This window comes from Cibotium barometz, chromosome 9 (assembly GCF_041138505.1).
Source record: "Cibotium barometz isolate CiBa-2024 chromosome 9, ASM4113850v1, whole genome shotgun sequence".
NCBI lineage: Eukaryota > Viridiplantae > Streptophyta > Polypodiopsida > Cyatheales > Cibotiaceae > Cibotium > Cibotium barometz.
Genome location: NC_141054.1, coordinates 18,765,513 through 18,778,351, shown reverse-complemented (window position 1 = coordinate 18,778,351; position 12,839 = coordinate 18,765,513).

The window sequence follows — 12,839 nt, the reverse complement described above, 5'->3', positions numbered from 1 at the left end:
GGCATGGTATAGTTCACAGATTTTTTTACAAAAGACTAAGGATCTATTTATAGGTGAGGGAGGCCACTAACCAAGTCCAAGGTTTGGTTTGACTCAATTTGGACAAGATTTGGACCAGTTTGGCTCCCTTTTTTATTTGGTTTGATCCAGGAGAGAGGAGAGAAAAAAATATCACAATTGTTTTGAATTAAAAACTCATCCACATGTGTGAATTAGGAGCCTACCTCAAAAGTCCCCCTCTCCTTACCAAGGTGTCAAAAATGCATCATTATTTCAAAATATCTCATTTTTTTAGTAATATCTCATAGTTTTTAACTAATAAACCTTGTACTCAATCAACTCTTCATCTTATGTGAGCATTTACTCATTTTTGGGTATTTTCTTTTATTCTTTGGATTTATCTAATCCCAACACTTGGATTAATCCTATTGGTCCATACGAACCTTAATTAGACCATAATCTAGAAATTTCTGAAAAATCTAGACCCTTAGGCTAAGGTCCCTTATATCATTTTTAATTGATTCCTAATGCACATTGGAAAGTTCATTTTGAACTTCTGTTTTAGGGAAAACCATTTTAGAAACTAGGAGGATTTTTATATCCAAAGATATCTCAATTTTGGATTATCTCTCTAGACATTTTCTCTCTCTAGGCCAAAACAGGGTAAAACAAGATCTTTCTCCTATTTATATAGAGGGGCTTTTGTGGAAGAGGCTTGTATCCTTTTGCGTTCAGTATCATAGATATCCATTAAAGTTGGATCCTCTTCCTCGTAGTAAGGTATTGTCAACTTCTTATCATTGACCATCATGATGACTCTATCGCTAGCAAAGCACAGTGGTGCTTAGGCAGCAGCAACAACAACCAATTTATGCCCCAAGATTAATATGCTTCCAACACATACTCAACCACAAAAAACTTGCAAGTGAGGGGGTTAGTTTCAATATGCATTGTATGTTCAAAGTACCCCAGACATGGCATGTTCAAGTCTTGTGTAAAGGTAATCCTTTCAGGATGGGCCGTGAGTGTTGGTTGACCTAACAAATCCCATAGCTTAAGGGTCATGAGATTGTGTTCTCGTTTTGGATAAAGCTGTGTTTGAGCTATGGTGATTTCATTTGAAATTCCCAATCCAACCAAAATCCTAGGGATCTTTTCAGTAAGATATATTTGAAGTTCCTGCTCCTGCAAGGTTTCTTCCTCCCGTAGTAATTATACATTGCATGCAGGAGTGTTCAAGGTGACTGATTGAATGGATTCATCTACTCAATACAACGATTCACTTATCCAAGGTCCACGAATGATGACATCATACTCAAGGGAATCTAGAGTGACATGAAATGTAAATTCCATATCTCCATCAATTGTTTGAGTAGTGTATCTAAAGTAGCCTGGAACTTCAATGTTTTTTTCATTGGTTTCTTTTTCTTTTTTTAAAGGGTGCCACGTGAACTTTTGTTTCATGCCGTGAAACACTCTTCACGCGTGAACCGGACTTCACGTGATTAAATTTTGATTTTTTTTAATTTTTTATTTTTGGCACCGCGTGAACTTTTGTTTCACGCTGTGAAACACTCTTCATCGCGTGAACCAAACTTCACGTGAAATTAAATTTTGATTTTTTTTAGGTGCCCGCGTGAACTTTTGTTTCACACTGTGAAACACTCTTCACGCGTGAATCGGACTTCACATGAAATTAAATTTAAATTTTTTTTTTGGCTCCGCGTGAACTTTTGTTCGTGAACTTTTGTTTCACACCGTGAAACACTCTTCAAGCGTGAGTCGGACTTCACGTGAAATTAAATTTTATTTTTTTTACTTTTTTTGACGCATGAACTTCTCTTTCACGCTGTGAAAAACTTCATGTGTGAACCGGACTTCACATGGGATTTAAATTTAATTTTTTTTATTTTTTATTTTTTTGGCGCTGCATGAACTTCTGTTTCACGTCGTGAAACACTCTTCACGTGTGAACCGGATTTTACGTGAAATTAAATTATGATTATTTATTTATTTTTTGGCACCGCGTGAACTTCTATTTCACGCCGTGAAACACTCTTCACGCGTGAACCGAACTTCACGTGAAATTAAATTTTGAATTTATTTTTTATTTTTTATTTTTTATTTTACGTCAGATTTTCGTTCATGTCATTTTTTTCACGTGAGATTTCTGTTCACGTGATTTTTTCGTTCACGTGAGATTTTCGTTCACAAGATTTTCTGTTTGATTTTTTTTTTTGTCACGTGAACTTATGTTTCACGTCGTGAAACACTCTTCATGCGTGAACCGAACTTCACGTGAAATTAAATTTTGATTTTTTTTAAAGTCTAGTGGAAAATACGAATTTTTTCTTTTTTGGGAGAATATTTTGTTGAATTTAGAATGAAAGAGATATGGGCATTTTCCCAAAAAAGGTAAGTGGAATAAAAAAAGTCAACCCTTTAATGACACACCTTACACCCTTCATAAATGACCCCCAAAATGGACAAATTGACAACTCATGTGAGCATCTTCTCGTTGAATGCTCATTAGCCTTAATGAGTTATGTAAAAAAGTGATTAATGATTAATCCTTTCACTAATCTTTCTCTCTTTTACACTAATCAAGGACTCTAATTAACCACTAATCCCTAATTAGTTCACACAATTGAGCACATCATTGGATAGAGCAAGGAAAAACTAATCTATGTGCATCAATAGTTGTATAAATTAATCTAAATTAGGAGATTAATTAGACTCTTAATTATAGTCTCCTTTTTAATGTAAAATTAATCAAAGAGAGTCAAATTTCTCTAATTGATCAAAAAGTTGATGTGATTAGGTGTTTTGATGCATCTAGATGCTCTCAAAACACTCAAAAACTCTAATTTTGACTACTCAAATGATCAATTTAGACCCCAATTAACACATTTTCTAAATTTTTAGCCTCTTTGAACAAGATTAATCACTCTTAATCACAAAAACCAGTCCATTAAGAGAAATTAGTCAAATTCAAGAGTTTTTTGATGGTTTTAAGAAATTTTTGAGAGATTAAGCTACTCCTAATGCTTGCTAACACTCTAATCCAAATAATTTCAACAAAAAACTCACAATTAAACTAAAATTAATGATCTTAGATCTATGTTTAAACTAAAGAGAGCTAACATTCACTAAGAAATGCATTCTATTGCATTGTTTGATGCAATGGATGCAAAATAAGCCTAATACAAACTATGTGCAAGCCCTAAGAACATGTAAAACCACAAAAACAACAACAAAAATAACAAATTAATCTAAAAATTAAGCAAAAAGCATTCTTTTCAAAATAAAAAAGAGAGCTATTCTACACCAAATCTCACACAAATCCACATCTTTTTCATGGAAAACCACTAATCAAGATAATGGGCAATGGGTTATGCATAGATTAGAGACAAAATAATGGAAAAAGCCAAGGGATGGCTCCCCGACAGCGGCGCCAAAAATGTTAAGGCTCACCCTACCCCTCTTGAAGCACATCCAAAAAGAGCGTACCTGGTGAACTGCATATGTCGTGAGGATCTTTGCAATGGCCGAGCTCGTAACCCTCAAGGTCTCCAAGCTTTACAACTCCTTGAGAAGCAATTCCACCGTGTCTCCTGCGAGTGTTGTCACACCGTCGCGTTACATTACGGGTCCTCGTCCCTCCTCTCACCTCACTTTCTTCACACACACTCACTAGCATGCATTAGGGAGAGATATTAGCAAGAGGATTAGCAAGAGCAAGACTCAATTGCACAATGGGAGAGTATATTGTATTATGAGAGAAATTCACTTATATACATGGTCATAAGTGTTCACACTCACTTAAACTATGGCCGGCCAGGCACTTTAGGCTCTTAAGAGGCCTAATGCTATTACAATGACTACTCTCACAATATATCCATGAAGTACATCACTTAGGACTTCATCCTAACTTGCTACCACACATTCTTGAAGCAGGAATTGCCATAAATACTGCGTCACACCATTACGGGCGCCCGTCCAAGTTGTACCTTTGGACACTATTGCTTTGATATCTTGACTGTATGACCCTTTGGTGTATCTACCGTGACTCCTTGATGTAAGATAATGGCGATAGCTCTTATTAATCCTAGAATTGGATTAACAAACTCTTATGTTGCTGCACAATATGTGAGAAAGGATGATTATACTTATATTTTTTATTATAGACTTAGACAGTAAAAGAAGTTCATTAGACTCTTATGTTGCACAATATGTGAGAAAGCATGATCCCCTAGGAACACCCATCTTCCCAATTCCAATTGATGAGATGCTTGAGATCAATAGAGTAGCATTTATGGTCCATCGCTCAACAATACAAGGAGCAGGTCTTGGGCTATTTGTGCACACACCTCTTGCAAGCAGTGCAATTATTCTCCACTATGGAGGACATAAATATTCTTTTAATATTTGGAAGGACTTGTGCAATCTTTATCCATGGGCTTCAAAGTACTCATTCTTAGAGGACCCAAAAGTGGATTGTGAGGAAGATCTCGTATATATTCTTGGTGATGTACAAGATGGAAATCTAGTGAGTTATATAAATAGTTATCGAGGCATGAAAATAAGCCCAAATATATGTTTTACACTTGTCGCAGATTTATCACCTTGGTATACACAAGACCCAAATGTGGATTCAGCCGAGTATGGCTATGTAATTGTTGAAACCTTATGTGACATTCGAACTGGGGAGGAGTTGTTTGCCAACTATGAATTACAGTGACATTGTACAATTAACAAGAATGTTAGAAAGATTATGATTACTCTTTGATGTCAGTTTTCTATGTATATTTTTTAATTATCTTGTTGTGATTAAAATTATATTTTGGGAATGTATTTATCATTGAGGAGATTTTGAAATTTTCACATAGATTTATCTTCAGACAATGACTTCCCCGAAATAGACTCTTTTAAAATTTCTAGTATCTAGGGATATGGTGATATTCCTGAGAAGACACAAATGACCTCTCTTAGCTGCACCAGGTATTGTTGAGAGACTATGCGCATTGTTCAAACACCATGCATTGTTAGGACCATATGGCTAACTATGAAGCTCACACCCTCTTGCCAAAGAAAGGCCTTTTTCACAATCTAGAAGGGTGTGTTTCAACAAGAGACCTTATGCCGCTATCATCTGCAAGAGGTGGAAGCATTTGAAGATGAAAGAGATGCCAATAAAGAATAAAATTCACTCAAAAGCAAATCTATCATTAGTGCAAGTGATCAAATGATGGGTAGTCAGCTAGGGCATTGTCTAGTTAATAATGAAATGGTGGTAGCCCAAAATGAGCTAAAGGAAAATGAGGCGAGTGATCTCAACAATACAAAGCTCGAAGAAGTTTGAGTAGAAGAAGGTGAGAGAGAAGTTCGACCTAGTGATATGCCTCATTTAATAATAGAGGATGATTTGTCTAGCATGTCCATTATGAGGCTTAACCCGGTTTCCAAACAGGATGATAACAATGATGTCGTCCAACAAATGGATCTTGAAAATAATACAAATCAACAAAACCTAGTAGATAAAGTGTCTAATGATCATGTGCTAGTCAATTTGCCATTGAAAATCAATGACACAGAGTTGCATAGAAATGAAAGTCAGCTAATGGAGAGGATAGGGGATGCCGTGGTCAATATGCCAACGGAAATAGAAGATGATGAAACATCTAGAATGTGTGGAGAGTCATAAGAGAAACAAGTGATGAAAACACCCTCAGATGATTTGTTGTGGCAAGCATAGTGCATGTTGAACCAGACACATGTTCTACTAATAGGCCAATGTAACAATTATATTTAACTTGTGTGGATTACTTGTGAGGCATTGTTGACAAAAATAAAAAAAACTACGAAGCTTGAAGTGCGGCCATGAGTATCTTGTTCTACAACAATCAAGATGTTTGGAATTCTTAAAGATATTATTGGATAGCTTCAATTTGGGAATATGGTCATCTGCAAATGATAATTCTGTGGTAGATATCATAAACGTTTTGGAAAAAGAGGCAGGTGGGAAGCCTCCATTCTTTATGGTTTGGGGACAAGATCATGCTAGACGTGCGACAACAAAAATATGTCATCCAGATAATCTACGTGCAGAAGCATTTTTTTAACCATTACCTTATGCATCAGATATCTTTGTAGAAGAATGCTACTTGTTGATGATGCACCATTGAAGGGATGTGTTAACCCTGCACCTATTTGTATCTTTCCTCCTTCATTCAATGTGGATGAGGAAGACAATGTTCTCATGGGAGAGCTACTACCATACTTGGTTGCACTTCCTCATGTTTTTTGACGTTCGTACATCGATACACTCTTATCCTTATGGAAAAACACCAATAGTCAAAGGTCATGAACTATACAATCACGTTCAGAAGATTGTGGAAAAGTGGGAGGAGGAAAATAAACGTTGGTCAGATATACAATACAAAACAAAAAGCTACCGAAACATGTGCGAGGTCTTAGTGGAGCCGTGGGTACTACTTCTAGCAGTACAAGTGGCTACTCTACTCAAAGTCAAGGCCACAAGGAAAATATAGTATCAGACCATGATAAAATAAGGTTGTTAAGGAGTGCTCCATCTATATCAACCATGAACGGAGTAGAAGCCATAATGCTTGTTGCAGAGAAATTGGGACTCAAAGGCTTAGTGATCAAGCCTCATGAAGCAAAGAGCTATCTAAAACAACTTCGGAGGCAATACAATCTCAACTAGAAACTCACTCTAGAGAGGATACAGGGATATATTACTTTATTGCAAATCCATGAATAGCTCTAAAATCCTGTATAAGGCCAACTACTTGATTAACTCTTTACCCATCAACTCCATCATTTTCTCAAGATTTAACTATTTTCAATTGCTTTCTCTCTAATAACTCAGTGGCTCTAGATTCTCATGTAATAATTTGATATAATTGAATGGCTTAAATTATGTGATATATATCTTGAATCCCTAATTCCAAAATTGTGGCTATCAATGTTATTAATATTAAATTGGTTTGTAGGATAAGAAAAATTATTTGATTGGTTTGTATTGATATTTTGATGGAAAAGCTTGATTAGTGTCTCAATTTGCTAATAAAGGATGAGACCCCTATGGCTAGATAGACATAGGCCTCCTTGGCCTCATGCCACAATGACAACTAAAGGACACTTGCATGAGTAGACTAGCCCTATGGACACCCGGTCATAAGCCCTAAGGAAATGGTTGATTATTTTATACATGGTTTAATTTATTTTGTAGGATAGACAATATTCTTTCATTGGTTTGTGGGATTGGATGAAATACTTACTTGGAAAATAGAGTTGCACCATGGTGATGTAATATGTGTAATCTTTATTTTGATTAATTGAGAACACTGAATTGAAGTACCTTGGCTCAAGTGGACATAAGTATCGTATATTAAATTATTAGACTTTTAATAAGTGATGTTCATGTTGTTAAGATTAAATTTATTTGAGACAAATAATTAAAGTAGGTCAAATGGTCACAACGGTTTTACATTAAATTAATAATGATTATAACATGTTATTCAGTGTAATGAAAAGTGTTGAATATATATTTGTGATTAATGGAGATTTATTGTTGTTGGTGATTTGATGTGGTTGTCACTCAAGCTTCAAAACGGTGTTTCTAAACACCGAAATTGCTTTGAGATACATATCATCTTTGATAACTTGAAGCACTTGAGGCCATGTCGTCGTAAGAGTTATACACCAAATGAATATGTTGTTGCGTATAATGAATAGTGTTGAACATATATTTTTTACTAATGGAAATTTACTATTGTTGGTGTTTTGAAGTGGTTGTCACTGAAGCTTCAAAACGGTGTTTTTGAACACCAAAATCCCTTTGAGATACACATCATCTTTGATGACTTGAAGACATACTTGAAGCACTTGAGGCCATGCGGTCGCAAGATTTATACACCAAATCAATATGTTGTTGTGTATATTGAAAAGTGTTGAATATATATTTTTTATTAATGGAAATTTATTATTTTTGTGATTTGAAGTGGTTGTCTCACTGAAGCTTCAAAACGATGTTTCTAAACACCAAAATCTCTTTGAGATACACATCATCTTTGATAACTTGAAGACACATACTTGAAGCACTTGAAGCCATGCGGTTGCAAGATTTATACACCAAATGGATATTGTTTTACCTTTTTGTTGAGAGTAATGAATATTGATATCATTTGGCATAGTTATGGTTCCTTCTGTACCTCTACTGCCTAACTGGTATGGCTCCTTCTCTTAAGTTAATGCTATGCTGAAAGCATTTAGGGTCAATGACCTCCATGTCCTCATATGACCAAGCAAAGACATCTTGGTATTCTTTCAGTAGGGACACCAATTTTTCTTGAATTCTTCTTCCATTTCTAGGCTAATCTTCAAAGGATTTTCTTCTTTTTCATCTCATAGATTTACCTCTTGTAGTTTTTCAAGCTTACTTTTTGCAGAATTTTCCTTCTGGTTGTCTTTTTGGTTGTCTTTTTGCAGAATTTTCCTTCTGGTTGTCTTTTTGATTTTGCACCCAATCACGGACCTCTTGAATTTCTTCCTCTCACTCTAGATTTCGGGCTCATTAAATCTCTTCTGAGGCTTTCTCCTGTATGGTTTTGCTCAGTTTTGTTCTCCTAATCACTTCATCGACATGTAACATGTACAAGGGCACCAGGTTAGGATGTTCGCGGAGTATTCTTTCTTCTCTTTATCATCATCAAAGCCTGAATCTTGGTATATTTAATGTCTTCGCATGAACTGGTCTTTGAGTAGGTGTTACTGAATATCCCCTTACATTGGAAAGATCAACATGGGCTGCCATGTCTCAACCAGGGCCTTCCTAATAACACTTGGTAAGAACCGGTGTGGTTTTTAGTGGTTATGACCACCAAGTTGACTTTGAAGTCTACTTGTTTGATTTTCATTTGCAAATTCTTGATAATTCCTTTAGGAACCACCATTCTATTATTTGTCATTCTTATGTTGAATGGAATGGGCTCCCATTTGAGACCCACTCCCACTGTAGTTTCCTAATGACGTTTACTTTGGATACTGCATCATTGATGAGCATGTTGTTCAGTTGGATTGTGACTTTGGCCACTTCATCATCTCTAGATGCTGGGGGTTCCTCAGTTTGCATTCTAGGTTTTCTACTTCTTCTAAGTGCTTCAACTTCTTGCTTAGTCCTTCAATGCCCACCCATCAAGATCTTAGCCTTGAATCTTGGACATAAGTCTAACACTTGTCTCAGCAAAATTGTTCTATCCAATAGTGCTCTGCGTGCATTTTGTGTGGATTTTCACTTGCTTTCAGGCGATCTACGATGACTTTTCATGAGCCATCCTCCTTCTACTTGCCTTTCCTTATTTCTATTTCCTTAGTGGTTTGAATCATCGCCTTCTCTTATTGTTCCCAGAGTCTGGAGCTACCTTCTTGCAGGATTTGGGTGAGTCCTAATTATCTAGCGGTGGTATTACTACACTAGATTCATTTGCTTTAGCCCTTATAACTGCCAAGATATCTTAAACCTTTATCTCTATGTCATCCGTTTGCATCATGTTGGCACTTGGCAGATTTTCTTTAAGTTGCATTAATTCTGCCTGTCTTTCTTCATCATGTTTTTTCTTCATGGCACATTCCGCCTTGGTGTACCCAGGCTGTTGACAATAGTAGCATGTAAAGGTTGTAGAACCATCGGCATGTCCTTGGCTTCTTCTTCCCGAGTAATTTTCATAGTCTTTGCTCCCACATCTTCCCATTCTTGGGGGTCTTCTTTCCACTCCTTCCATGTTGTTCACCATCGGATCTCTATTTTTCATGTTTTACCTGCAGTTCCATGTACTATGATTGTGCATGTTACAAATGGTAAATGTTGGTGGCACTATGCATTCCTCCTTGGTGGCCTTCCTGTTTTCATTGAGAGCAGAACACATTTTTGTGAAATTCTAAGCTTTTTCTCTTTTTCATCTCTTGCATCATCAACTGCTTTACCTGTAGCACAAGTTCTTCAGAGCTCATTTTGCGGCCTTTGTAGTTTTCTTCTTTTTGTCCTTCCTTTTCTTCATTGCCACTGGAGTGTCCTGTGAGGTGTCACTTGAATCATCCTCCTTGGTTGTGACACTTTTCCTAGGGTTCCTCTTTCGTATTATTTATTGGCTTCTTTCTTCTGCCATTTTGGCCATCTCGACTAGCTCCTCGAACTCCTCTTCAGATTCTTCTTGCTTTGTGCTGGATTGCTGCATAAATATCCAACTTAAGCCCTTGGATAAACCAATCTATAACTATTTGCATTGTGGTTCGGGTTTGGTCTGCCACTCTCTACCTCAAGCTCATTGATTTTGTTGCATAGGGGCTTCTACATCCATGTCTTATTATTGAAGTTCTCTCATTTGATCACAAAGTTGAGTTACAGACTTTGTTTTGTAGAATCTCCCTAGAAACGCAGTCATAACCTCTTCATAAGTCTAGAAATGGTTGTCTTGGTATCTTGATACCCATTTTGTGGTTTCGTCTTTGAATGTGTTCATGAAAGCATCTCTGCGAATTTCACTCAGCTCTGGTTCTTCCACATACTGAGGTCTAGCAAATTTCTAGTATCGCTTAAACCTACTTACATATAGATCTGCATCTTCCCCTTTCTCTCCTGTGGAAAATTTTTGGCTAATGATGCCATGGCTCCCTTGAACCTTTTCTCAGAGTTTTGTTGTTGTTTGCGATTGTTCTTAGGCTGGTTTTGTTGCTCAACCCTTATTGCGCTTTTTGGAATGTAAAAACTTTTGTTTCTTAAAGAGACATTTTTCATACTTTCTAAACTCATTTAATAACTAAAATTACTATTTAATCCTTTTTTATCACTCAAGGACACATCTTCTTTAAAAACGAGTGTGGAATTATTTTTCAAAATTAGACAACTTTTAAATAGTTTATTCATGATATTTTAAAATTCATATGTACGTAACGAACTCTTTTTAAAAAAGTATATATTATCAATTAAGGAATTGTGATACTCAAGAGATTGAAAATGGGTTTTAATACTACTCTCATCGTCAAGAGCCAAAATAGGGTTTTACAATTAAGATAATAATTGTATCAAGATAACGCTTTTGTAATATAATTATACAAATAGTTTTTTATAGTTGCACTTTGTAGCACATCCTCAATCATGCTAACATGGAAGATGACCCAAGGAGTCTAAGCTTCAAGTGTACACATAGAAGAAAAAAAATGTATTTGTGGATAGTGAACAAGAGGATGATGCCTTGTCTACCTTCTCAGGGAAAGGCACATCGACTAGTGATGGTGTAGCAATGATTATGAGGAACCATACCTATGCCATAAGCTATATGTTTAGAAAATGGCTTCTTTTATAGTGTATCATTTTTTTAATGGATTGAAGATGGAAATAATAAACATTGTCTCTATTTTGGCATGTCTTTTGAAAACTTATTGTTAGATTTTTAATTATAATCTCAAAAAGTAAGCAAAACGAAGTCTTTTTTTTCATGTCAATTTTTGTAAGAAACATGTAAAGTGCCCAAAATATTATAGTTTTTTGGCAGTGTTGTACGCATGTGTAGACCACTTTTTAAAAAGAGGTTAAAAACTGAACTTTTTTTATGGAATCTTTGAAAGATGCCAAATGTTTCTCGTTTTCAAGAAATATTACCTATTTTGTCTGCAATAGTGTTCAAGCATTTGAAGCAATAAAAACACACAAAAAAAAGCGCAACTTGTAGCACTAATAAGAGCTTGAAAGAAAGCACAAATAAGACAGTGATGGAAGCTATACAAACAATAATAAAAAAGCCTAAAAATAGGCTGTGCCGATGCAGCCTATTTTTGGGGTTTTTTCTCCTCTTCGAAGATGAGAAAGAAGACAAGGTTGAAGAAGAAAAGCAATAAAAAGGACTCACCTAGGCGTTGGTGGCTTTCGGAGTCGCATGTCTTGGTCCATCTTCACTTCCTCCCATGACTTCGTCCAACCTACCCTTGTCGAGCAGAGCACTCCCCTCTCTCCCTATCTTTATCTCCCTACCCTTATTTTTTTCTATATACCTACCCTTTGGTTGTTCACAATATCCATAATGCAAAACTAGTTATGTGCCCTTCTTTCTTTAGACCTTGGACATCCATAATTTTTAGTTGGTCTTTAGACCTACCCTTTGGTTGTTTACAATGTCCCAAATATTTAGGTTGGTGTGTGCCTTTCTTTCCTTAGACCTTCCTTGATTGCAATATTTATAATCATCCTTTAGCAAAAAACATGCCCTTCCTTAAGTAGTTTAATAGGTAAATTCATGCACTCTTTCTTCTTGTAAAAAATAACCTTCCTTTGAAAGGAAAGCATCATGAATATGATTGGTGACTTCAATCAAAAAGACTTTAAAATCTAAAAGACATCACCACTTCAATACGTAAAGAAGTTTATTAAAGCTAAAAAATGATATTTATTTTTCAATACTCTCTCAATATCTTTCTCGCAAACCATATATACAAACTAAGAGATTTTAGAATCTCAATGTCATCAACACATTAATACTTAAAGAAGTCCTTTTACAGCCAACATCACAAAGACCTAATCCTTCACCATGTGTATTACTTAAATGGTGACCCTCGAGATCCCAATCATATTCTCCACTCTAGACATTTTTAAAGCTATAGGTTTAAAATGTGCTTGGTGGCCAACTAGTGGCTACTGACTCTACTCTCTTTAGAATTTAATGAGAAAAAATGGTATCTTCAAAGACTTCATGATCATTACCGGTAACTGCTTTGATGGCACCACTACGTGTTCATAAATTAAAGAATATTTAGAGATTTTC